This window comes from Apteryx rowi, unplaced genomic scaffold, assembly GCF_003343035.1.
Source record: "Apteryx rowi isolate R43461 unplaced genomic scaffold, aptRow1 scaffold_4, whole genome shotgun sequence".
Taxonomy (NCBI): domain Eukaryota; kingdom Metazoa; phylum Chordata; class Aves; order Apterygiformes; family Apterygidae; genus Apteryx; species Apteryx rowi.
In genome coordinates, this window is record NW_020450529.1 from 8,766,602 (window position 1) to 8,788,350 (window position 21,749).

Below are 21,749 nucleotides of genomic sequence, written 5' to 3' on the forward strand. Positions count from 1 at the left end.
GTGAGCGCGGCCCCGGGCGCCGCCTTCCGCCCCGGCGCCGCGTCCCGCGCCGCGCTCCTGCCCCTGCCCCGCGCGTGGGTGCCCCGGTGCCCCTTCTCCCCACGGACGTGCCCCCCGCGCGGGGGTGCTCCCCTGCCCTGGGTGTGCTGCCCTCCGGTGCCCCTTCTCCCCACGGACGTGCCCCCCGCGCGTGGGTGTCCCCCTGCCCCACGCATGCTGCCCTCCGGTGCCCCTTTTCCCCTCGGAAGTGCCCCCCGTGCGTGGGTGCTCCCCTGTCCTGGGTGTGCTGCCCTCCGGTGCCCCTTCTCCCCACGGCTGTGCCCCCCGCGCGTGGGTGCCCCCCTGTCCTGGGTGTGCTGCCCCCGGTGCCCCTTCTCCCCACGGATATGTCCCCCTGCCCCGAGTGTACTGCCCCCCCGGTGCCCCTTTTCCCCACGGATGTGCCCCCCCCCGGGTGTGCTGCTTGCCAGGTCTCTCTTCTCCCTATGGATGTGCCCCCCCAGCCAGCTGTGGGTGCTCCCTCTGCCCCCAGATGTGGGTGCCTCCCCCCCCCCCAGTCCCCCCTCTGGGTGACCCCTCCGCTTTGTTGCAGCTGGCGGCGCCGGGGGAGCCGGAGCGGGGCCAGCCCTGCACCACCTGCGGGGACCAGTGTCCCGGCTTCGCCCTGCACAAGTGGAGGTAAGGCCCCGCGCGCCCCACGGCCACCCACGCCGCGCACCCCGTGGCCGCCCGCCCGCCCCACGCTGGGGCTCTTCTGCAGGCTCCCTCCCGACTTTGGCAGCGCCTCGGGGCGCGTACGCGTCCCGCTCTCCTGGGGTGTGAATCAGGCTCGTCGGGGAGCATCGCGTTGGGCTTAAATGCGTTCCCTGCCTTGCCTGGGAGTTCTCGGTATATCCAGCGGGTGTTTGGGGGGGTTATYTTTWKTTTTWTTWKTWTTTTTTCTCCCCTTAAAAACTTTGCCCACCCTAGGGTGGATGAGGGTGCAGTCCAGTGAAGCAGCTCGGTGCACCCCGACCCGCTGCAAGAAACTSCTGCCTGCAGCCCTCCCGCGGCCCCGCAACAGGTTCCCCCTTCCCGTACGCCCGGTGGTGAATCAGCTGCCGAAAGGGCCGGGGGAACCCCCTGGCAGGGTGCATGTGGAGGAATGACACGCGTTTTTGACTATTTTTGGTGTGTATTTTCATAAAATCAATCATGCTGTGCGCACGAGGCACTGTAAGCCCTGGCCCGGGGCTGGGTCAGCCCCTTCCCCCTCCCTGCCTTGTCTTGTCTGGAAATGAGTTCCTGCTTGTGGGTGATTTGGGACTTAGTGATATTAAATCTGCCGGGCTGTAGGCTCCAGAAGCTGATGCACCCGRTTTAGTAGGCAAGGGAGGCCTTGGTGGCCTTTTAACCTTATTTTGTCAGGTATGCCCTCTTCTTCGGCATCTGCCGCGCTCCGCTCGGCTTCTGCCCTACTTCAGAGCCGCGTCTCAGCGGACTAAAACGCGGGCTGCAAGTGAGGAGGGGGGTAATACTGGGCTGATTTATTCCACTGAAACGTATCTAAAGGTTCAGCCTTGCAAATCAACATTCGTGATGCCGTTTGCATCCAGGTTCAGGGAGCAGGCGGGTCTCACCGTGGTCCTCCAGCCTCGTCCTCCACAGGTGCTGCTGGCACCTCCGAGTGCCCCGTGTCACGGTGTCCCGCCTCACACCTTCAGAAGGTGAAGGTGTCTGCTCTTCCCAGGCCGTGTCTCCTGCGTGTACTCGTCTCTGGTGGGAGCTGTGGTCTCCCGACGCTGCCTCAATGTTCTGAATCTGCCACGTGCGTGTGTGTTAATAGTTTTATAAGGTCACCCCAAGCATCTTTTCCTTTTTTTCCTTCAGGGCTTGTCAAATGCCTTTGCGTGTCCTAGCTTTCCTTGCCTCTGAAGTTTGGGGTAGCAGGTGTTGTCACAAAGGTGCATTATAACGCTTAAAAGCATCAAGGAGAACTTTTAAGTATGGGCTGTGAAGAAAAGGGATGGTCATCAAAGCTGTTTTGTCTCGGGCCCAAGGCACTGTGCGATTCTGTGATTTGCTTTTTGATACGTCCAGGTGCACAACTACCCGGCAGCTTCAAAAGAGCAAGCGAGGTTTTGACGCTCTCTTACTGAGTACTAGTCCTCAAGCTGCTCCTGATGCCCCTGTAAAAGCAGCGTGCAGCTATCTGGGGAGCCAAGTTAGAGGTGGTGTCGCGGCTCTGTTCGGGCTGGGGAGTCTTGCACYGATGAGCTCTGCCGCGTGCGCCAGGTCCTGCCAAACCTGTGTGCGGGAGACGTCRGAGCAGGAGCGTGCAGCCTGCCTGGACATATCCTGGGATCCCCCTGCCACGGGCCAGGATTTTGGCTAAAACCGGAGGGATCCGACAGCCTCTTACCCGCTGCCTTTCCTCGGGAAGGAAGGGGTTAGCTGTGCCCGCGGCGCRGGAAGGTCCGGGTTAGGGTTAGGATGCGGCGAGGGTCAGGTCCGTCCCTGGATGGACGGATGGACGGCACTGCTGGTGGCTCTCCGTCCTGCTGAGCTGAATTACACTTCAGCTGTGTTACCTTGCACAGGGGACTAGGCAAGCCGAGAGCCTTCCTGCACACACATTCGCACTTAATTGCCTTGATACAAGAGTAATTAGGCAATTAAAACAAATAAAGGCAACCTATTTGCCTCCTTAAGCAAAACACAATAGAGAGGAARTACATTCATTTTTTACTAGTGAGTGGTCTATTAATGCCCAGGACGTGTAAGCAGGCAAATTAATAATAGTAGTGGTTTTTGTAGGTCACAGACGTACTCAGGAGACTGTCCCCTCTGCGTACGGGGGGTGGTGTGCCTGGCTCGTGCTGGGGGTGTTCACAGACGCTTTAACATGCAGACTGAAAGCAGAAGAAAACAATGGTTTGCAAGGAGATATACCGATTAAGGATATAAACCCCGATCAATTAACCACTAGAGATTCATAAGCCTTTTTGTAATCCTTTAACAGCAGAGTTTTGCTGATAAATGTAAAAWTTTTTTTTTTCTTTTTGCTTCAAAGATGGGAATTGGTGACTTTCTTCAGGGAGAAGGAAAAGAATTTATAAGCTTGCAGGCACCGAAACTGGAATTCATCCCCGTTGTTGATGCAGGCATTGTCGTGTATATAATTATGCAGGACTGTATATGATCTGGTTACCTGTGATTTTCAGACATGATCTGTGTGGCCATTTCATCAAGCAGGCAAATTGCTTTGTCAAATGCCAAAGACATCTGCACCCTTAAGTTCTCCTGAAAGCCACCTTTCTCAGATGGAGAGACAGTTTTGAGTGCTGGYTGAATTTATCATTCTTGGAAGCATATACATACTTCCTAGGCCAAGGAAATCACTCAGGAAAAATTATGTTCTACAGAACTGTTTTCTTTTCAGAATAAAACCACTCTCTCTACTGTAGATGATGTGAAAAAAAGAAAATGAAAAGGGATTCCAAAGTAATTCAAAAATATCCCTGATTTTAGAATATATTTCTGAATCTTCCTAATCTTGCTCTTAAATTGTAACCTCAAATTTGAGGTAGTCAATGAATTTTCTTGTTAATGTGTTTGCATATTTAATATTATTTCAGCAGAAGCAAGGAATTAAAAACACCGTATGTTACAGGATTCGGACAGGAGCCCCCATACGAGCATCGTACCTGCTTGGAGCTGGCAGAAGTTTGTGTACCCCAAATCTCTACCTTTTGCTGTTAGGTAGAAATTCAATTTTCAGTTTTAAATCATTTGGCCCAGAACAAGTCCTGAATGGTTTAGGCTAGAAAGTCATCAGTTTGCCTGAAAAGAATGAAGATCGAATTTTTCATGCCCAGCGATGACATCTGTAGTGCCGTTCTGCGAAGACACAACTCTCAAACTAGTAACTAGTACAACCTCTGATTTTTTCATTGCCCGAACAGCAAAATGACTCCTTCCTCTAATTGCATTGCTTTATTTTATGGTAGCCTGTCAGTAAAGTATGTAAAGGACTGAAAAGCTCATCTGTGTGGGCTGTGGTTTTGAGGATGGAAATTGGCTATAAATAACAAAATCCCCATTAATATAGGTTGGTACTTGAAAGGTGGCTTTGTGTGGAAAAAGTGAAATCAAATTCAATAAAAATCTCCAACTCCTTAGGAGTCTGGTTGCTGTTTTCTAATCAGATCTGCATTGCATTAAACTGTGTGCCATTCAGCTTGTTAACAAGCTTTGGCATTAAATAAAGCTGTCATTGGAGTTTGGTGAATGAATAGCCATTAGGAGTGTCTTTTGCATAATGCCTTGCAGAGAAAAGCCTGCAAGAGAGGTGGTCTGGGAAGAGAAAAGGGAAGGGAATTTATAGCCTATTCCTAATGCAATTAGTTCGAATATGCAAACCTTAAAGGTGACAAATAGCTACCAGTTTGGAGAATGGAGCAAGTTGCTTTTGCTGCCTTTAAGACTTCCACGAAGACCTTATTTCTCATTTACCCTGGGTGAAGTAAAATTACAGACCTAGTGCTGTATTTAAAACATACTGCTGTTGCATTCTTCACGTTAAGAGATTGACATGTGTTTAGGGTGCATTGGCATGTTTTGTTTTAGCATATGTTGTCTTTAAAAAAGCCTTTCATGATGAGATACTCTTAAAATTTCAGGAAATGTTTTTATTCCCTGGCTTCTATCTTCTTTTCCTCCAAAAACACCAGTGTTTTAGCTTAACACAAAGTGTTTCAGCTTTGACACAAGGGCAGGAAACCCAGGTCTCAAAACCGTATTTAAGCGGTGCTGTGATTTGAAAAGGGGAGAAGCACCACCCGGTCTGAGAGGTCTGCAGAGATGGTAGTGGCACTGCCGATGGTGGAGGGAAGGCATTCAGATGCTGTGATGAGGAGGGGCAGCTAAAATAATATTTAAAATAGTGTCTAAAACCTTGGGAGAAGTCTTTGTTGCCATAGTTATTCTTCTTGTTTGCAGAAGCGTTCAAATGACAGTAATAAACACAGCATAAAAGCAAAGACTGTCTTACTGAGTTTTTAGTTTCAACGTGAGATTGCATTAACATCTTTTTTTGGAGTCTCGTTCCTCTTGTGTATGCTCTGTAATCTTCTTTGTCCCCTGAAATCGTATTTTGATGAGGAAGAGATCTGCTTCTCTTCATGCCTTACATCACAAGCTCAATACCACTGGTGTATGTTTGTACAAGTGATGTTTGGCCCTTACCTTTCAAGGCAACTATTTGCTTGATTCTTCAAATATTCAATAATATTTGAGTGAAGTTTTGGTGCATAGAGCTGTTACAAGCATTCATTTGCTTCAAAACCAGTGTCTCACTTTAACCGACTGTGGCCAAGTCCCACAGAAGTCTAATTAGATGAGGTCTTGCCTGATCCTGGAGCGTTTGCCGTGACACACTTTTCAGTTTTTCAGGAGAGACCAGCTGGAAATCCCAGATAGCATCGACTTAGTCTGAAGGCTCGTGATTGATTGGTGCATCACAAAACATATTGAGGTGAAAGCCTTCCCTTGACCTTATGGACAAGGCTAAGCTGATGGACAAGGTAAAAGAGATGTATGCAGTAGGATGGTGACCCAGTAGATAAGGTGGCAGATCAGAAGTTAGGAGATGTTTTAAGTTGCTGGATGGTGGCAGGTAGGATGTTTTGCCCCTCAAGGCTCTTTCTTGCTGGCTTAGACTGGGATTTGCTAGTGGTAGTGGATTTTTCTTTTCTTTACACTGCAAGTCTGTACAGTTTCCAGGCCTCTGGACCTTATCTGGTTTTATCTGGAGACCAGCAAACACGGCTGACAGTACAATGAGACATTCAGTATTTGTATCCTGAATCTACATTCATCTGGAGCTGGTCCTTCCCTCAGGAAAGACCTAGCTGGCATACGTACACATYGCAGGGCAAATTTTGGTCTCCAGTTTGATTACTAGTACCTCATCCAAAGAGCAGGAGCAATATTTTTTAATGTAGCACATGAATGAGTAACGTTGAATTCTGAAGCATTTGTTTCTACTTTCAAAAAAAAAAAAAAAGTACAGATTATTGCTTCCATATGTTTTCAGCATTTTTGGTAGGTTATGTATCTTTCACACACACGCTCCCAGTTTTTTCCTTTCATGAATAACATGCTTTGTGCCTCTCTCTCCTTTAGGATTCAGATATTTTCCACTTCCTTGCATGTTTATTTGAAAGGCTTTGGAGAGGTGAGAATAGCAATACCTTATCTTGCACGGGCTTATGTTCGTATCGCTTCCACGGCAAACAACGCAGGGATCTGCGGTTTTTAATCAAGCTTTTCATTTTGCAACGGGGAGCCTGCCGAAACAGGCTGAGCCCGGCTGGCGGGGAAGCGGTGCRGTGTCGCGGCTCCACGTGGTCCCTCGAGGCTGGCTGCGGAGGTGAGCGCCTGCTGGGACGTGGCCCTGGCCTGTGGGGCTGCGGATGGGCAAGCCACGGTGGCCGTCCTCCTGGAGGGCTCGTGCCTTTGCGCCTCCCTGCGAGGGCTGGCGGGCGTCCTCCAGCCCCTCCGTCGGGATGTGGCATGGTAAAAAATCCACAGTAGGGTTTTTGTCAGCTCATCTCAAAGCCGTTCGCAAAAGGGGTCGGTATCGTTGGCTTGTTGTTAACGTGTTTTTGTCGTGAGCGGTTCAGAAGGGGAGAGGCCGTTGCCTGACGGGTGGCCCCTTGCCCACGTCGGTGTCCTTCAGCCTGTTTCAGGGATGGTTTGGGATGGGTTAGGCTGTGCGTGCTGSAGCTCAGTGCAGGAGGATGCTGAAGCAGGTGCCGCACTTGACATAAATGAGTTCGGTTGTCCTATTTACTTACGCCTGTGAGATTAAGCACTTGCGTAAGTATTTGAAAAATCAGGGTCTAATTTTCTGTGAGTTTTCCATCTCACATGGTGTCTCCGCATCACCTCTGCAGTGCATCCTCTGGGATGGGCTCATCTCTCTCTCTAACGTGGGAGCGCCAGAGCAGGAGCCCAGCTCCTTGAAGGCACCTAGTCCCCACTGAGGTCACTGAGTAGAGGCGGTGGGATTTGCGCAGCCGGGTCCTTCGTGGGCACCTGGGAGGTGACAGCTTTGCCCTAGACCTGGCGGTGGCCACATCTCTGGTTGTGTGGCCCTGCCCGCTCCCTGCGCCGGGGGCAACCTTGTGATGGGTGCGGGAGATCCGACGGACTTGGGAGCAGGCATCTGAACGTGGGCTTTCCAGCTTCCCCCTGCTGGGGGACAGTCCTTCTTTTCGTAAATGTTGAGCTAGCTGTTGCGTTGAAGTGGCTCCGACCCAWTTTTTCAGCCTGTCCTTTTCACATCTTCATGCCCTGCTGTTGAAACAATGCCTAAAACAACCCAAACTGATAAGGTATCCTGTTTGTATTGGCTGGGAGACACAATATCCATTTTAACAGCGCATTACAATATTGGAGGCAATGTTGTGCCTGGCTAAAGGCCTAAAAAAAGTTCTTTAATTTTTGGTATGTGATGTACAAAAGAGCAGGTGAGGTATGTACTTGTTTCCAGGCCAGCCCAGGGAGCCTGTTTGAAGTTCTCGACTTCTTTACAAGCTACGCGGGATTGTATTGCAAGAACTCAGAGGAGTTTGAGACGCTTCTTGATTAAATTTCATTTGAACACAACAGCCCTAGTCTGCAGCCAGCGTACATGGAGTTGGAGCTCTGCGGTGGAGCCCTGCCAGTGCGCGCAACAGCGTCTGGCCTGCTCGCTCGCAACTGAATTGCATAGAAAAGCCAAAACAACAACAAAACCCCCAATCGTTCCTGCGGAAATATGTGTAGATACATTTTTTGCGTGTGTTTTAAACACATCTTGTAGATTTATGAATGGGGTGAAAAGCCACTAATAATCTAATGTGGGTTCTGGTCTGGTTTTTGAGGTTTATTATGTTTCTTGAGTGAAATTGGTGATTGAGGGGGCAGAATGGAAAAATACACCGAATTCTGATTTTTACCTGATATTTTACTCCTAGACTAAACATTTTAAAAAAAAAAAAAACCTTCTTACATTAAATTTTTTGGAAGCAACGACTACCGCAGGTCCCTGGTATGCAAGGAGTGAAATGTTATCTGCTTCATGTGAGGGTATGTGTGTTTTGCCATCCTGAAGGCTGAACGATAGCAAAGAGAGCTTTTTTCGGTAGCTAGCTAGGATCCTCAGCTGCGGAGCTGCGCTGATTTACAACAGCAACGCACGCCTCGCTCGGAAAGCCTTTCGGGGTGAAATTGCCCAAGACGGACCTGCAAAACGAAGAAGCAGGATAGATTAGCTTGCACCCAGGCTCTCCTTCAAGCAGACAGCTGTCAGCGCCGAAGGCCGCATGCGGTCGCGAATTCGGGTGCCGTGCAGGGTGTGATTTAGTGGGACGCGGTGAACGGATTTAACAGCTCGCCGCTGCTGGGTGAGGAAGGTCCCGCGCTCTCCCTGCATCCCCCAGACCCGGGGTGATGGGCTGGATCGGCTCGCTGGAGCCTCCGCTGAGCTGGCAGGAGGAGAGGGGGAAGGAGCAGCCGGGAAACGAGGGGAAGGGATGGGATGGGTGATGAACTGTCCAACCCGTTCGGTGGCATGCAAAACTGCGCTATCCTTCCTGCCCTTCGTGTCCCCTTCTTTTTCCTTTTTTTCCCTGTTTTTTTTCCCCTGTTTTCGTTTGTTTTTGCTTAGCCAGGCTGGTTCCCTGAGCCAGATCTTGGTCGTGCTGGCAGGACGGCGGGGTGGGAATGGGCACGCAGCCCCGAGCGTGTTGGTGGGGAAGGGCAGCAGCAGTAACTGGCTGTCGGAGGGCGAAGCAGCGCTCCTGCGGTGATTTGAGCGTGTAAAGCACGAGAGGTGCCCCGTGTTGCTGTGATTACCCTGCGCGGGGCGCGCGGCATGGCACGACACGCGTTTAATGGGCCTTCCTGCAGGGGAGGAACCCCCCGACCCCCTTAACAGAGGGTTTGCAACAGGCCCTTCTCAGGAGCGTGGTGCATCTTGAAAAGAAAGCTTCTGGCAAGCAATTCGGAGGGAAAGCCGGGTTTGGTACACAAAGCCCGTTCACCGAGATCCTCAGCCGGGGTGAGGCTGGCCGCGGCTGTGCCGTCGCTGGCGCCCGCGGAGCGCTGCCCTCGGCTTTGTCGCCCTGCCCTGTAGCTGTGTTCAGCTCTTTGGAGAGTTTCTTCTCTTGCTTTTTGTTGCTTCTGTTTGCCTTTGAAAAGTCAAGCCGCGGTCTTTTGCTTTTCAAAGGCATTCTCTCCCTCCCCACCCCGTAATGCATTATTATTATCCCGGTGATTCACTCTCCAAATAATCGATTGCGTTTCCATTGTCTGTGCTGGAAGTACAGGGCCGAGCTTAAGGGCAGCAGAAGATGAGCTGAGATCTTTGGCAGATGGCTTTGTAATTCGTGATGTTCATTTGGATATTTACTTTTTCTTCCTGTGAATAATCTTCCAGCGATCCCGAAGGAAATCCAGGCTGGTGACTCTTCCCAGCGCATCCAGCATCTCACTGCTCTGTGGTCACTATCTAATGTTCGAGGAATTTGTAACATTAGCAGAATCGTCTGATGTGAGGAAACCTAATTTAGGGGTAAGGCTCGCAAGAATGGCTGCCGCTGCTCTTCCTCGTGGGCTGCCGGTGCGCTCCCTGCTTCCAGACCTGGGGTTGTGGCCACCAGAAAAGCTCCCAGGAGCTGATGGGCTGGAGCTTTGCTGCTACGCACCTTCCCATGCGCCTGCCTCGTGCCGCCTTCGGCATTGCTGCTTCGCGTTTGGAGCGGCGGCCGTGCGGTTCCTCTCGGGAATGGTTTTTGCACCGGGCAAGCAGCGCGCTCTGCTGCCTTGAGATCGCATGGACAACCAGTTGTAGGCCACATGCTGCCAAGTGCGAAGCAGGGCAGCTCCCTAAACGCAAAGGGAGCTGGAGAAGCTCGAGCATCCTGTAAGGCAGGAAAAGAGGTTCGCTCCAGCCGCTGGGCTGGGGCTCAGCGAGTGGGCAAAACGCGGGGTGCTCCCCGCAGCTGGAGAGGAGGCCGCGTTTCCTCCCGCGCGCGTGGCTCTGGGCGCTCTGCGGTGCCCTGCTGCCAGGGCTTAACGCGTCAAGTGCTAAGTGTTACAGTCATTCTCCTTGCTGCGGAGGGCGGCACTTTGTGCTTGGCCATCGCAGCAAATATTTCCTGCGGTATCAATTGCCCTCGTGCAGATGCTGCTGCTGCGGGGATAAAAGGCATAACGGCTGCTCTTGCCGATAAGGAAACTCTATAAATGCAATTGCGGAAATCCCTGTGCAGAGAGGGGGAGACGGACGGGAGTCGCCCTCCGTCTGCGCGGGATTTCTTCTGCTCCCGCGGCGCTTCGCGGTGCCCCAGGGAGAGGATGAAGGGCCGCGCGAGATGAGCGCGAGTGCGAGCGCTCGCCCCAGCGCGCTTCCCGCCGGCTGCAGCTCCTGGCAGCCGGAATGGGAGCTGCTTGGCCACAGCTGTGAGCAATTAGCAAAAGATGTCTTCTCCCCCCCCGCCTCTGTCCCTCCCTGCTTTCTTTCCTCCTCCTCTTCCTCCTCTCCTTGAAACCAAGCCACAGGCCTCCGGGGAGCCGGGGAAGGAAAGCCCCTAGCAATTTGGGTGTGAGACAAGTAGCGGGGCCGAGCGCTCGCTCGCCCTCCTGCACCAAGAGCCCCGAGTAGCTTGGGGCCGCTAAAGCCCCCGCGGCTCGGTCGGTCCGAGGCCGGTGCGCGCCCCTGTGCCGTGCCTCCTGCCCCCTGTCCCGGGAGCACAGGGGGTCTCGCCGCCGCTTGCCGCCCTGCGCGTCCGCAAAGCGGGGTGTGCAGGGGGCTCGTGCGTGCTGTGCCCCTGGCTAAGCTGCCGCGGCGCCTGGCCCGGAAAGGGGGACGCCGTCTTCTCATGCGTGTCGTCTGAGAAGCAACCCGAAGCTTGATAGGAGCATACTGTTGTAGCTGAGGAGCCAGATATTATTTAGATCAAGCCAATGAAAAATATTTCCATGGCAGCAGTAACCATAGGAAACCATCCCAGTGTGTCCTGGGTGGTTCCCGCTTCCTTTCCTTGAGCTGTTCGCTTTCAGATGCGGTGGCGGTCGCAGCCGCCCGTGCCCGCTGGGACGCCGGGGCCGGCCAGCGAGCTCTCGCGGACCCTCCGCCCGGCCAGGGCTCGGCGGCAGCGGCTGCCTGCAGCGACCTGCCGCCTGTACCTGCCTCTCACTCCACTCTAGCACACTCTATCTGGGTAGGAAAAAGTTGTTTTCGGAGGATTCTTGAGTCTCAAAGGCACCTTTTGCCTTGTGTGAGCTCAGAAAAGCATGTTTGATCCTATTACCTAAGGCGTGAAAGTGAACCGGCTCCCAGGATCCAGTTCTTCCTTTTTATAGCATTGTAGAAAGATGCTTTTATATTCTCCCTGGCTCAGGCAGTGATGCTTGGCCTTCCACCAAGATGGAGAATCTAGGACAAGAATCACTTAGAATAGCAAGATGAAAAGTTATAAAAAAAAAAAAATACCAACTTTTGCGGGGGGGGAAAGATATTGAATAAAAGATTTCATCAAAAGTTTGAAATCTGGAATACTTTCATCAGCTTCATCTGGACACATTTACAAGACTGCATAAGAGGCGGCTTGTTTTCCTGGGTACTACCTCATCTAGGAAATCTGATCTGCGAAGCAGATACAAATGCTGGAAATGGAAAACTTTTCAAGTGAGTCATTGCAACGAGTTGGAAACCAGTTGTGCCAGTGTGGCCGCGCGGTTTGGCAAATAGCTCAGGGACTGACCGAGAAAGGGGATGTTGTCTGCGAGCACCCGGGGGATCTCTCACCGTTCAGCCTGGAGGGATGGAGATGCCATTCGGGGATAGTGTAACCGTACCCAGGCAGGCATAAATAGCAGGATCATTATCTTCCCTTGCCCTCTTAAGCACAGTGATGCGGTAAGCCCAAACATAGCTTTGCAGAGCAGATGGGCCCCGCTTGCAGATCCGGACCCCGTTGCAATAGGTGTTGCACAAAGACAGGTTAAAAAAAGAAGACTCCTTCTGCAGGAGCATGAAGTGTAAATGAATATACATTGCTTCAGTTCTTTCCCTTTTTGCCTTCCTCAGGCTTTGCTTTACAGCCCGGCGCAGGCCGTGCTCGGGCCGCGGCAGGGAGGGCGTTGAGGCCGGCCGTGCAGCGCCGGCGCGGTAGTGGCGCGTGGGAGAAGCGTGCGCGGAGCGCTCGGATGAGAGATGCCGACGGGGCTGGGGGAGGCTCTTTGCATTTCCTAGTCGTCTCCTGTCATCTCTGTGTAGGATGGCACAACCGGCGAGGCGGCTCGCCGAGTCTCGCGGACTCGAGCTGCTCCTCAGCAGAAGGGAACGGCTGGAGCCGGCTTCTCCCAGATCCATGCGGGAAGGTGCAGCTAAAACGCTGCTTCATCAAGGTGGCCGGAGGGAGCTGCCGGCAGGGCAAAACCCTCGATGGCATAGACCGGCTTTTTGCGTTCGGCAGGAGACCTTCCCTTGCCGCAGAGGGAGCGTGCCGGTTGCTGGACCGGACCGTGGTGGCCTGGGGAGGCACCGCTCTGCTCTGCATGGCCTGGGGATCTGGTCCCTGTCCAGCTCCGTCTGGGTCAGGTCTGATCACAGCTCCCCCATAACGTACCCACCGGTTTGCTCTCCTGTCTGATGTCTCCCGAAACCTGGGACTCTGCAGTCCAGTCATGCTAGACCGGTGCAGTCTCGTGTATCTTCCTCGCCGCTCTGCTCTGGGCTCCTAGGTTGTGTCCTTCAGAGGCAGCTCTACAGCAAAAGCTCTGCAAAAGGATTTCTTAACTGTTGTTTTATATCTCAAAGCACGCGAGAGTTGTGGGTCTTTGGAAAAGGGCAAGATGAGCTTCTCGTGGGCCTTTCTGCGGCTGTGKTGTTGGTCCGTGTTTCTGGGTTGGAAGCCCTGTGCCCCCTGCGCGTGTGGTCAGCCCCTTGGTGCACAGCAGCGCTCTTGAGTGACCCAGCTCCTCTGCTGGGGGCCGCCAAGTGCGTCTCCCCGTCCCCTCCGCGCGGCCGCGGCTCCGTGGCGCTGGGCCTCCGGACGGCCGTGGGATGCCGTCCCCATCCGTCCTCGCTCCTTGCCTTGCTGTTGTACCAGCGCCATGCTTGCAGCTCTGCAGCGGCGCGAGCTGGGGAGCTGATCTGGCCGAAGGATAATCCAGTAAAAAAAATACGGTGAGTTTTGCGCAGGAGGGCTCCCCCGCGCCCGTCCCGCGGCGCTGCCTTGGTTCACCACCCAGATGGGGCAGGGTCTCCGCCGTGCCTGCCTGCTGCTAGACCCGTTGTCTCATAACCTGCTCTTTGCAGATTGCTTAATCGCTGTTTTTGCAGAGCCCACAACTATATGGAAGTCGGGCTTCTGCCTCAAATTACCCAATGTTTAAGGAATCGGCAGCCAGGCAGGGACGATGCTGATCTGCTCTCTCTCCTCGCAYGCCAAACAAATTGAAACGTTCATCATGGAGCTGCGTCCTTGCCATATGAAATCTGTATTCTGAGCCGTAAAGGCTGCGTGCTGGAACCGCAGCCCCGTTAAATGTCAGGTTTGAGGAGAGCTGCGAAGTGAGAAGACGATAAAAGTTAATATTCCTGAGGCTGGTTTGTGCGGTGTAGCTCAGATTTTTAATATCAGCTGCATAATTTATTACAAGATGTAGAGGTTTCAAATACATTTATTTGAATGTGTTTTATTATTATCTTTCTTTCTAGTAGCAAGAACAATGGTGTTTTACAAAAGAAAAAYGGTGTCATGTTTCCATATGATAGTTTCAGCCTGTGCCTCTAATAGAAGTGGAATTTGTTGAAGTGTGAAGGCTATCTGATAAATGCCGGAATAATGAAGCTGTATTGTTTGTTCTGATATTTCCCTTTGCTATTTTCAGACGTATAAATAAAACATTTTCGAACTGCATACTGTGCAGGTCCAGCGCAGGCTATTTACTTTCTGCTCACGTGACCTATAGAAGGAGACGTGAATCTCTCGGTCTCTCTCGCGGGGCAACTCTTGGGATGAGACTATTGCCCACTGTGCTTGAAGCGATCAAACATAATTTTAATAAATATTTTGTCTAAAGTAAAGACATAAATATTACAAAAATACCCCAAACTTCTCTTTAAACAAAGGACTGTTTGTCTTAATGTACAGCAGAGGGCACTCCATATTGCTAACCTGGGTGTTTGGCTGCTCAGTGGCTCTGGGAAGGAAAAAAAAAAACCCACTGTGCTTAAATTATATTTTGCAGAAATTACTCCATGTTTGTGTGTGTTTGCCTATATATATATATATATATATAAAAAAAAATGCATGTATGTATATATAGTGTGTGTGGTTGTATATAAAAAGACATAGGGTGGCATATGTATAAAAATAATCCTAGCACATAATATAAAACTTAAATATTCATAGCCATTCCCGGAGTTGGATGAAGCACACGTTGTGTTGATTAATGCTCAGCCTGGTGTTACGCTAAGCTTCGGAGGGGATTTAAGCATGCTGAGAAGGGAAGAAGAAGAGGCCCCGAGCAGTTCAGGGTAACAAACTTCATCGTTGCTGCAAAGACGCAGGAGGCCGGAGACATCTTGAGATGCCGGCAGGCCTCCTTCCAGAAAAGCTGGGTTTGGGGCAGTTTTKGCTGCCCGTGCTGCCGGCGGCCCCAAGGCTGGCGAAGTCGCAGGGCGCTCAGGYGCGTCCTCGGGCTGCTGCTGTTCTTAGCCGTTTTCTGCTGTTTAAGGAAGCTTAAGCTTTTCTGCAGAGGCACCCGGAGCCCCAGCAGCCGGCATGGGAGGGGAGCTGCCGTCACCGTGATCCGTCCCCRTCCCCGGAACGGCTTCGCCTGGCGTAAGGCTCCGGCGCCGCCGTGCTCGCAGGGCTCTTGCAGCCGGGTTGGCCGCAGCATCGTAAATCGGGAAATCAAATTCCGTGTGTTAGCCGGAGACCTGGTCCCGCGGGTATTTAGATGCACGCTGCATTGCCTGGTAGCAGAGATTGGGGCCTCACCGTCTATTATAAGATGTTTTCAACAGAAACACGCATAAATCGAAGTAGACGTATACAGAAGTACACAGGGCAGCAGGATTTTCTGTGCTGCTCTTTGGGCAGTGTGTTTCATGGTGAAGCCATGCTGAATTTTCAGACTGAGCCATTAATTCAAGAGGAATTCAGATTTTCTCTGTCACCCTCAGCGAGCTGCATGGATTGGGCTTAATCTAAGTCTCTAAAAGCAAAACACCTGCAAGGGGCAGCAGGTGTCAACACTTGCATTAAACATGGGGCCAGGAGCTGGAGTGAGAGGGCATGCAGGTAAAGATAACCAGTTTATGCAAAATACACGGGTGGATTTTGCTGCTGAATATCTGTGGCCTGGAAAGATCAGAGACATACGGAAATGTTGGAGGGGCTTTAACGTAATGGGCACCAGTATTAAAGATCAAACGGATTTGGATGGTAGGGAGTCATCCAAGATTACAGTAGTAAGGATTTTTTTAAAAGACCCTGGTACGTGGGAGGGCTGTAGACCTCGTTATAGGACTTAAAACAGCCTCTCTGTGGGGTTGCTGCRAGAAGTGTCTGCTATTGCCTGGTTATTTCTTAAGGCGCTGGTACAGCTAAGATGTGAAACACGTGAATAACTGCAAGAGTGCAAGCTGCCCTGCAGGCTGTACGGACCTTCTCACCTGGATTAGCTGTGCTGTCACATTGACGTGCTTGGCTAATTGCCCACAGCCGGCTTTTCTGGTGGTCCGACCGGAGCTGGGCCATGGGACAAGGTGCTTCAATCCAGTAGCCAACATTTCAAGTGGCTCCCGTCCGAGATGTTTGGAGCCCCGGGGTTGCTGGACCCGTCTGAGATGCTTGGAGCCCTGGGGCTGTCAGAGCCCCTGTCCCAGGTGGGTGCAGTGGAGATGGGGACATGGGGTGGCCCAGTTCCTCGCTGTCCCTTCTCGCACCTCRGCTTCCCCCATGTGTCGCGATGCTGCCTGTTTCTGCTTGTGCTGTGTGGCCGGAGGCATCTCCTGTCCAGGAGGTTTTTTTTCAGCGCTGGCGTGGGAGCCGCGTGAATGCACCGCACTTAGCACACCGAGAGCATGTCAGCTACCGGCTCGGTGAGGAATTGTGGTTAGGAAATGTTTTGCAGGAGTTTTTTGTCGTTAAAGTGTATTTGGCAGTGTGTGCTTAGAAAGACTGTGCACATGGGCAGCCCCAACACGGTACTAGAGGTCTTCAAGCCTTAGGAACTCACCTTAGCCAATGTCAATAGAAATGAAACTACTTAAATACACAGTTAAAGTATGTTGTTATGTTAGCATGTGGACCTCCGTGCAAGATTGCTGTTTAACTGTAGTCATTAAAGGACCCCCGTGGAAGAAGGATTGGAGGCTGGTAAAAGAATTCCCGGTCTTAACTACTTGTTCGCTGCCAAGTGGACTTTGCACCGAGGCGAAAGGCACCTTGGTTTCAGGTATTTATATCAACTTTGCGACTCCAGAACCTTGTAGAGGGTAAGAATAAATGGGTTAAAAGATGCTGCATACTCCCTTTCTGATGATGAAATCCAGCTGCCCCGTCTCCTGACTTTTCCTTACTATGCTTTTATGCATGGTGCTCCAAATCTTGGTAGCAGATAAGCTTTCTACCAATGTCTAGCACATCATTTTGGTTTAGATCAGTCGTCTTCCTGGACTTTTCCAGATGATACTGGAACTTGAGTAGTTCATAAAAGGAGCAAGTAGCCAAACGGACCAATAAAAAGAGTTTGCGGAAAGGCCCAATATATTTTATGAAGAAAGAAATGGATCCTCTAACGTGAGGGTTGTGTATTGTAAAATTTTGCAGGGCTGCTAGCACTGTTAAATGCTGGCTTTTCATTCTAGCCACTCTTTAATTGCATGCAGTAACTGTCTAAACTTTCTTTCTGGCCTGAACTCTCCCAAGGTTGGGGTGAAATCCTGGCTCTGGGGAAGTCCCTGGGAGACGTGCCATGAATTTCGCAGGGCCCTGRAAAGTGATCTTCAGTCTAAGACCAGTGATGACAGCCTATGAAAAAAAGATGTTTGGCCATCTTGGGGCATTTTAGGCAAAGTAGAATGCAGCTTTACATCTTCTTAATGCCCTTTGATGGCAACAACTGCAGTGAGAATGCTGAAATTTGGCTTGACAGTGGCTCTCACAGGGAAATGCCTTTGTGCGATCCAGGAGAAGTTGTTTTGAGTGGAGTGATGGATGAGTTTGCAGTGCCAGGGTGGTGCATGCACACACGGCATTTCTAACCATGGTAACCCAAAGAGTGAAATTTCAGCCCTGCACAGAGGGCAAATACGAGGCTGATAAATGATTTAAATCCCCCCCGAAGCTGTTTAGAGAGCTTAAAAAGGGCCATGTCGGAGATAGCTCAAGGGCTGTCCTGTCAGCTCAGGTGGATGAGGTCCCTTCTCCTGGTGCTGCCCTGAAGCCCGCAGGGTGGAGAGATGGAGAACGGGGCACAGGCATCGTAGGAAACTGCACCTCATCCCCTTTCTGTCTTTCAAGCGACATACAGGGAGCTGCAGAAAAGCCAAACTAAAGGGTATTTTGCTGTAGATTTGATGTTTTGTGTGTCTGTGCAAGGGGCTGACTGCAGCTCCCGCCTTGATGCTACCTGACCCATGAGAGTTGATCTAAACTGTTTCAGTATTCTTGTGTAGCTTGGATTTATACTGATGGACTGCAGAGATGTGATGGTGTTCAAGTCAGGCTTCAATTTCTTAGCTGATAAAAATTTGATATCATTCTTCTATCTTGGCCCCAAAGGGCAAAGCAGCAGAGCTCAGCTAATCTTATGAGATCTGTGGTTTTTTGATCTGGCAGTTCGTGAAAGCAGCTCCTGCTGACCTCCAGATTTTAAAATGGGGCAAAATCCTGGTTTCCAAGCTGTGATTAAAATTTGGCTTCAAATCCAGTCTCTCAGCTCCTAGTTGCTGAGCAGGGTCGGAGACAGAGTTTGGACTGTTCCCTGTGTATGAAGCGAAAAAGCGAGCTGGTGCACGGCCCTTCACTGAGCCAGGGCTGGGGTGGTCCCGACTGCGACGAGCTCCAGGGAAACAGTCTAGCGCTGGAACAAACGGCATCAAATCCCCCAGTTGCTAGAAGTCACTCTGGTTGAAGAAGGTTATCTTTGGAGACGGCGTGGTCGTTCGTAGCTCTGGACTTGGCCTCGGCGGTGAGTTTTCCATACTGAGCTCTTCTGCTGGCTGGGGACGCTCGGCTCCCGTTAGGTTTAACGGGAGCGTGGTGGTATCCGGGCAAGAGCTGTCTTCTCTCGGGGATAGCGGTGCTGGGAAGCAGCGTGCCGGGCTGGGCRGAGCACCGTGCAGATCGCCACGCTCCTTCGCCGCCAGGCCCCCTCCGCCGAGCTCTGCCCGAGGTGATGGCTGGCGCTCGCTGCCCCGGTGTGGCTGCCGTTCCGCTTTTGCCGACGGCCGCTGCTTGTCGTTTTTGCTGGATTTTTCTTGCTGGCGAACGTAGGATGTCTGCTGGTCCGCGCGAGTGGCAGTGTTATAGCTACTTTGATGTCGGCGCTGATACGTCTTTAAGGCAGCTCCGAATGATTTTATGCAGTAGCCCCAAGGTGCTTGCGCAGAAAAGGGTGCTTTAGAAATGTAAATGTTGTTTGAGGACTGATTTTTCTCTGCTGCTCTCTCTCGATTCAGGGCTAGGCGTTAAAAATGTAGCGTTTAATTAAAGTTAGTAAAGGTTTGGGAATGAATTGCCATAAACATAAAAGACATCATCAAATGCCTACCTAATCCCCACCTTAAGGGCACGTTAAATGCAGAAAGAATATAACGTGTCGGAGACTAGGATTGAAAAGTGATGAGGATTTGGGAGCAGATCTTTTATAGTTGGAGCTTCTAAATTATTTTACTGCAGGCTTAGGGATTTAAATATCTACATATTTTAGATAAACATAAAGGAGCCGGTTCTCAGCCGGCACAGTCAGACATCATGCCACTGAATCATTTTAGCTATAAATCTATACAGTGTGGCCTTGCAACGTACATTGCAGCGCGGTGTCTTGTCCTGACYGTGGATGTGAGGAGAATCAGTCCTCGGTTAATCACAGCGTCTGTCAAGGACTTCTCCCTCTCCAGAGCTGACAGCTATTTAGACAAAAGCACCTGATACGTTTCCCTTATTGGAATAAAAGAGGGTAAGGAAGGGAATATGTCATTAYGCAGTTCTGGCCAGAGAAGCTGAGCTCCTCGAGCTGCGGAGCTGCCTCCCGCAACCTCAAGCTTCAATTTAGAAAAAATTAAACAAAATTGAAACCATCTTTTATCCTGGAAAAACGCAGAAAGCAGGAGCCAAGCACTGCTCTTTCTCCGGGTCTCTAGAGAAATAAGAGCTCGGCGTGTCGAGAGCAGCCCTGCTCCGCTGTCGTCCCTCCCGCGGCCCCAAGCGCGTCGCCCAGAGCCCGGCGGCTGCCAGGCTCCGCGGTTCCCCTCGGGCAGCACCTGCCCTCCCGCTGCGTGTTATCCGCGCACCCGCCTGGCGCGAGAAAAAGGGCCGCGGTCCCCTACRCGCAGGGGCTTCCACCCGGAGGTCCGCATCTCCCGCGGTGGCTGCCCCACAGACCCGAGGTCCCCGTCGGTGATGGGCTGCAGTCCCAGGGTGTCGCTCTCCCCGGGTGGGGTGGGAATGCAGTGAATTGCTGTCTTTAACTGTTGGAGAACTTCAGAAAAGGGTAATCTGTGTGTTGGCTGCGTAGCAAAATCGGCGTAAAACCATGCAGTGGTATTTGGCTTGGTTTGGTTGGTTCCGGATAGAAACCGGGCTGCGTTGTGCCGTCTAGCTATGACGTTTGCTGTCGGTTTTTTAAGGTGTTTCAACTTGTATGGTGATCGGGGACATTTGCCGTGATCAAGAAAGAGAAACAAGGTTTCGTTTGAGGCGCCAAGCAGCCCGGTGCCCGTGGGAGACCTGCGGGAGCCGATCCTTGGCGCTTTCCCGGCATCGCAGCACCAACGGAGGTTTTGTTTCTCGGCAGCCCGCGTCGGAGCGGTTTGACTCCTCGTGGGTCCGGAGCACTTTGACTCCGGCACCCCGCGTGGCCGAGCCTCCTCCGCTCGCGCCCGGGCCGCCAGCACGGATTTGGCAGGATTTGGCTGAGCAGTCGCCGCCGGTGTATTAAAAATCCAACCCTGCTGTTGTTAACACTGGTAGCAGGCGAGGCGGTGTTAGGAAATTGCCCTTGCTGATAACATCGGGAAAGGTAGACTTGAAACAACAGAGGATTAAGTAATCCTCTACATGACACGGGGAGGAAAAGGCGCCGGGGCTAAAGGAAAGCCTGACAACAGAGCGGAAAGGTGCCCAGCTTAAGGTAAAATCAGTCCAGCGTCTTATAGCGCAGGGCCCCATGGAAACGGGAAGGGCTTTCTTCCTCTGTTGAATTGGGCTCTAAGCCAGGTGAAAGAAAACATTTTCCCAGCACCAAATGGAAAAATGCAAGACAGACTTCTTAAATGAACTGTTAAAGGAATAGAGCTGTGAAAAGAATACGTTTTCTGTGCACCAGGGTTATGCATTTAGCAGATTTTGCCTACATGCAACCTTTGCAGTTTGGAGACAGAGAAATCTGTTGCAGAAACGCAACTTGTGCTAAAGACAAATAGCAGTATCTCATCGGTGTTACTGGGCTGGGTTTTCCCTAGGAGGAATGTGCAGTGTCTTTCTGTCCTGCCAGGATTGCTGCATTTTTTCTTACCCCTCTGGCCCTCTCCTCTGTGTTTCTACAGATCATTGGCAGCTCTAGTCATGCTTTAAAATAACCCAGGCTAAAAAGTGTGATTTGCGTTTCAGCGATTTTGATTACACCCACGTACTATATTTATTGCCGTTTAAATCGTCTGTGTTAGCTTGAGATGTGTTTCTTTTAAGCAGGAACAAAACTTGACTCTGTTGCTAAGGGAAAGAAGATATTTATTCATCAGGGCACTTCTTTAGTATTGTGCGGCTGGTAGCCATGGAGGAGGAGCACAAGGAAAAGAAATGGTTATATATTTAAGCCCTTTTTGTTATTGTTGTTGGACTCTTGCCATATCTACTGATGGTCAGCAGATGTCATTTTTTCCCCCCCCAGCGCTGAGCGTCTTGGATTAGAGGTGCAACTCGCGGTGCCGTGCGCGGCAGCCGTTCGGCTGCAGCCTGATGCGAAAGCCCTAGGAGCCCCTGGAAAGGCTCCCCAGGCTTCGGCGAGCCCCTCATCCCCTGGGGAGGAAGGGCATTCCCCAAATCCCCAGCACGCTTTGGCTGTGCTCCCTCTCTCCTTCCGCGGGCGCCGACGCAGCCGAGCGGGAAGCAGCGCCGGACCGCAAGGTGCCTCTGCGTTGGGTGCCAAACTCGCGGGCGCCGCAGCCGGCTGGCGCGGTGGGCGCCCACGTGTGCTGGGGCACGCTTGGCAAGTCGCGCCTGGCTGTGACACCCCACGATACCTTCCTCTCCAGCCGAGTTGAGTATGTATATACGTATATACTTTTTTTAAATCCACATCAAATTAAAAGCGCCAAGAGCCCAAAGCGATGCACATGGCCGCGTTCCCTCCCCACGCCGTTGCTTCTAGGGGGCATTYGGCAATGCTGTTAGCTAGTTGTGGCAGAGGTAAGAGGTTTTCACTTTTAGCTGTCATAGCAACAAGAAAATATTGTTTTGACGGAAAGCAAATTA